General features: G+C 47.8%; 1 long non-coding RNA gene across 1 annotated transcript in view; it reads right to left on the bottom strand.

Moving 5' to 3' along the window:
• The window catches only part of LOC118160429, a 17,854-nt gene that overhangs the window by 6,813 nt on the left and 5,654 nt on the right, over window positions 1-5,387 (bottom strand). Inside the window, exon 2 of the long non-coding RNA XR_004747496.1 lies at window positions 976-978. This is a non-coding gene — a long non-coding RNA (uncharacterized LOC118160429). The remainder of the gene's footprint in view (window positions 1-975; window positions 979-5,387) is intronic.

Raw genomic sequence — 5,387 nt, forward strand, 5'->3', positions numbered from 1 at the left:
CCCCCCCCCCCCCCCCCCCCCCCCCCCCCCCCCCCCCCCAAAAAGCGAGCCAGACTCTTCTCAGGGATGCCTGGTGGCAGGACAAAAGGCAGAAGACATGAAAATTCCACCCAGTTCCTTAAGAAAACCCTTTTTCTTTTACTGTGAGTGTGGCTGAATACTGAAACAGGTTGACCAAAGAGGCTGCAGTCTACATTCTTGGAGATGTTCAAAGCCTGGCTGGACACAGTTCTGGACAATCTGCTGTAACTGGCCATGCTTGAGTAGAGGGGTTGACTAGATGATTTTTAGTGACGTTTTTACCATCTCAACAGTTCTGTGAAAAGAGCTGGGTTGTCTCTAATGGAGAAACTTGAATGAGAAGAACTTCATTTGAATAGAATTTGGATTAAGGGTAATAGGCTTAGCTCAAAAGAGTTCTGGCTTTGTGAATGCATATAACAGTAGAGGTTTTTGGCTGATTTTTTTTTTTTTTTTCAATCTTCATTATTCTACAAGCTGTGCTCAGTGGTGGTTGACATGAGGTTATAGCAGTGCAAACCCTGCTGGGCATAGGATTTGTTCTTCAATGGCTTTCTTCTTTCCTTGAAGATCTCAAAAGATAGCTGTAGGCAAGTATGTGCTTTCTCAAGTTAGACTTCTGTGGGTTGCACCAAGTACTCTACTGTGCATATTCAATATGTATGAAGGGTTGGTTTTGCCTGAACATGCATATTTTTGTCTGCCAGAAGGTGGTAACATCTGATTTCTCTAAACTACATTATAATAATAATAATAATAAAATCCACTATTTCATTTGGCTTATATTGTTGGGACTTTTTTTTTTTTTCCTCACAGCCTAGTAGATTAAGATTCACTATATTTGGTCTCTGTGACAGCCAGTTCATTTAGGCAAAAGAGAGAAATCTGCGAGTACTTTCCAGACTTCAGCTATTGCCCAGGAAGCACAGGGGTATTCAGGAGAGCAAACCAGACCATCTGCTTCCCCTCCCACACATACTTGGAGATGGACATTGAGGGGATGCTTGAAAAGAGGTGCTAACTTTTGTTTTATAGTCTACTAAAGTTGGAGTTCATTTTCTCCTGGTACATTTCAACACAAATGATGGCAATTTTGACTGAAGTTTGGCTGAAAAGTTGTGCAAAGTGTGGCATCAACTAGGTGATAAAATTTCAGTAGATAAAACCTTGTTGTAATGAACACATGTGATAAATACATAGACATTTCCAGCATTGTGAATCCAGCCAACAGCAGAGAAAAGGAGTAATTGGCTGACTAACAAGGCTAATAGGTATACATTCAGGAATAACATATGTCTGACTGTCCCGTGTTTGGTGTTTCCAGAACACCTACTTCTAAGGGGCACGATTTCCCCATTTCCAGCTGCTAAATGCAAGATCTCCATCACTTTGAATCTGATCTATATTTGTAGAAACAAACCCAGTGATTCTCTCGAGCAAGTGTTGCTAATTGAAGCACTCAGTGCATTCACATCCATTTATAGCTGAATCTGTATTTTTTTTCCAAATCATCTTTTAATTAGCTCTCAAACATTTGCTTTGCCTGTGATGTGATCTAATTGGTCTTGTGGGACTGGAAGCAACACAGAAGTGCATGCTGTTTTTCAGCGGCTGCAACTGCACAAAACTTGATGGCACTGAGATTTGAGTTGTTAGTCTTCGGCAAGACTGGGGTCTCTTGGTCATGCCCCATAGACCACTTGCTTTGCAAGGCTGCTCGCTTCATAGGAGCTCAGGACTGATTTTTGTCGGGCTTCACCTGAATTTCTTTGCCAGTGTAGAGCTTTAAATTAGTTTGAAAGAAGAATTTCTTTAATAGTGGGGAGGTTATTGCATAACTTGTTTAGTTTTGTATAAGCATGTGGGAATACCATTATTTTATATTGACAAATATAACAATTATTAATGAAATATTTATGGCTATGGCATAAGTCTGTTGCCTCCCTGGGGCTCGGGTGAGAGACTTTGCCAAGAAAGTCAAGCGCCTGGTACGGCCCACTGACTACTACCCGCTACTGGTCTTTCAGGCTGGTAGCGATGAAGTAGCAACGAGAAGTCCGAAGGCGATCAAAAGAGACTTTAGGGATTTGGGGCGACTACTTAGAGGATCAGGGGCGCAGGTGGTGTTTGCCTCTGTCCTTCCGATAGGGGGGATCGAAGCTGAAAGACGTACTGTTCACATAAACTCGTGGCTTCGAGACTGGTGTGACCGGCAGAATTTTGGTTTCTTTGATCATGGGAAGGTCTATGCTACACCGGGCCTGATGGCACCGGATGGGATGCGCCTCTCTCGGAGAGGGGTAAGGATCTTAGGTCAGGAGTTGGCAGGGCTGATAGATAGGGCTTTAAACTAGAGTCGAAGGGGGAAGGGGCTAAAACCAGGCGAGCCGGTGAAGACCTAAGGGATGGTACGCTAGAATCAGAGGGGCTGTGTGCCAGTGGGGTCCTTTGGTCAGATCCACAAGGTGCTGAGTGTAAGGAGACGCACCTGAAGTGCTTTTACACAAACGCACGCAGTATGAGGAATAAAATAGGTGAGCTAGAAGTCCTGGCCCAGTCCCGCAACTACGACATCATCGGCATAAGCGAAACCTGGTGGGATGAGTCCTGTGACTGGGGTGTTGCGATAGATGGTTACAGGCTCTTCAGGAGGGACAGGCAGGGTAGGTGAGGTGGTGGGGTGGCGATGTATGTGAAGCAGGGGCTGGACTGTGTGGAACTTCAGGTTGGCGATGGCAAAGTTGAGAGCCTCTGGGTAAGGATCAAGGGACGAACGAATAAAGGGGATGTAGTTGTGGGAGTCTATTACAGACCGCCTGGCCAGGATGATAGCGCCGATAAATTATTCTTTACAGAACTAAGAGAGGCCTCGAGATTAACTCCCCTTGTCCTTATGGGGGACTTCAACTTGCCGGACGTTAACTGGGAGTGCCACACAGCTGACACGAGCAAGTCCAGGAGGTTCATGAAGCACCTAGATGATAACTTCTTGGTACAGGTGCTAACGGAGCCAACTAGGAAAGGTGCCCTCCTAGACCTGTTGCTAGAAAACAGAGAGGGTCTGGTGGGAGATGTGGTGATTGGTGGCCGCCTTGGTCATAGCGACCATGAAGTGGTTGAGTTCAACATTTATGGTGACAGAAGGAAAAGCGCCACCAAAACCTCATCCCTAGATATGGGGAAAGCGGACTTCAGGCTGCTCAGGGAACTAGTCAGTAAGGTCCCCTGGGAAACTGCTCTTGAAGGCCTCGATGTCCACCAGTGCTGGTCACTCTTTAAGCGATGCCTCCTAGAAGCACAAGATAAGGCAATTCCAAAATATCGCAAGTCAGGCAGGCGGGGCAGGAAGCCGGCGTGGCTGACCAGGAACATTCTAATGGAGATTAGGCGGAAACAGAGAGTGTTTCGCTACTGGAAGGAGGGCCAGGCGTAATGGAAAGAATACAGGGATGCTGTTCGTGTTTGTAGGGAGAAAGTTCGAGTGGCCAAAGCACAGCTAGAGTTGAAGCTGGCTGTGTCTGTGAGAGAAAATAAAAAGGTTTTTTTTAGATATGTGAATGGAAAAAGGAGAACTAAAGAAAACATAGGGCCGCTCCTTGATAGGGAAGGTCTCCTCACAGACGATGACGTAGGCAAAGCAGAGACGCTTAACGCCTTCTTTGCCTCTGTCTTCAATGCCGATGATGGGCTTCGGGACCCAGGGTGCCCTGAGCTGGAGGACCGGGACGGTGGGGATGACAAACTCCCAACTGACCCTGAACGTGTGCGGGATTTGCTACTCCACCTGGATCCCTACAAGTCCATGGGTCCGGATGGGATTCATCCCCGGGTGCTGAAAGAGCTGGCGGATGTCATCGCGGAACCTCTATCAATTATTTTTCAACGATCCTGGGAATTTGGAGAGGTCCCAGTAGACTGGAAGCTGGCAAATGCTGTGCCAATTTTCAAGAAGGGTCAGAAAGAAGACCCTAGCAATTACAGGCCTGTCAGTCTCACGTCAGTGCCTGGTAAAATCATGGAGAAGTTGGTTCTCGGACTTATTGAGGCGCACCTGGGGGACAAAGCAGTCATTGGTCCCAGCCAGCATGGGTTTGTGAAGGGTAGGTCCTGCCTAACTAACCTGATTTCCTTTTATGATAAGATCACCCGTATGGTGGACCAAGGGAAACCAGCTGATGTGATTTTTTTGGACTTCAGCAAGGCTTTTGACACGGTTTCCCATAGGATCCTACTGGACAAAATGTCCACCATACAGCTAAATAAAAACATCATACGATGGGTGAGCAATTGGCTAACGGGCAGGGCCCAAAGGGTTATGGTAAATGGAGCTGCGTCAGGCTGGCGGGCGGTCACCAGTGGGGTCCCTCAAGGCTCCATTTTAGGGCCGGTACTTTTCAATATTTTTATAAACGATCTGGATGTAGGAATAGAAGGTATTTTGAGCAAGTTTGCTGATGACACCAAACTTGGAGGAGTTGTGGACTCAAATGAGGGCGTAAAGGCCTTGCAGAGGGATCTGGATAGGTTGGAGAGCTGGGCGATCACCAACCGCATGAAGTTCAATAAGAGCAAGTGCCGGGTCCTGCACCTGGGACGGGGAAACCCTGGCTGCACGTACAGACTGGGCGATGAGACGCTGGAGAGCAGCCTAGAATAGAGGGATCTGGGGGTCGTGGTAGACAGCAAGTTGAATATGAGCCAGCAGTGTGCCCTGGCAGCCAGGAGGGCCAACCGTGTCCTGGGGTGCATCAAGCACGGCATCGCTAGTAGGTCAAGGGAGGTGATTGTCCCGCTCTACTCTGCGCTGGTGCGGCCTCACCTCGAGTACTGTGTGCAGTTCTGGGCACCACAGTATAAAAAGGACATGAAACTGTTGGAGAGTGTCCAGAGGAGGGCTACGAAGATGGTGAAAGGCCTGGAGGGGAAGACGTACGAGGAACGGCTGAGGTCACTGGGCCTGTTCAGCCTGGAGAAGAGGAGGCTGAGGGGAGACCTCATCGCAGTCTACAACTTCCTCGTAAGGGGTTGTCAAGAGGCAGGAGACCTTTTCTCCATTAACACTAGTGACAGGACCCGCAGGAACGGGGTTAAGCTGAGGCAGGGGAAATTTAGGCTGGACGTCAGGAGGGGGTTCTTCACAGAGAGGGTGGTTGCACACTGGAACAGGCTCCCCAGCGAAGTGGTCACTGCACCGAGCCTGTCTGAATTTAAGAAGAGATTGGACTGTGAACTTAAGCACATGGTCTGAACTTTTGGGTAGACCTGTGCGGTGTCGAGAGTTGGACTTGATGATCCTTAAGGGTCCCTTCCAACTCAGGATATTCTATTCTATTCTATTCTATTCTATTCTATTCTATTCTATTCTA

This window comes from Oxyura jamaicensis, chromosome 1 (assembly GCF_011077185.1).
Source record: "Oxyura jamaicensis isolate SHBP4307 breed ruddy duck chromosome 1, BPBGC_Ojam_1.0, whole genome shotgun sequence".
Lineage (NCBI taxonomy): Eukaryota > Metazoa > Chordata > Aves > Anseriformes > Anatidae > Oxyura > Oxyura jamaicensis.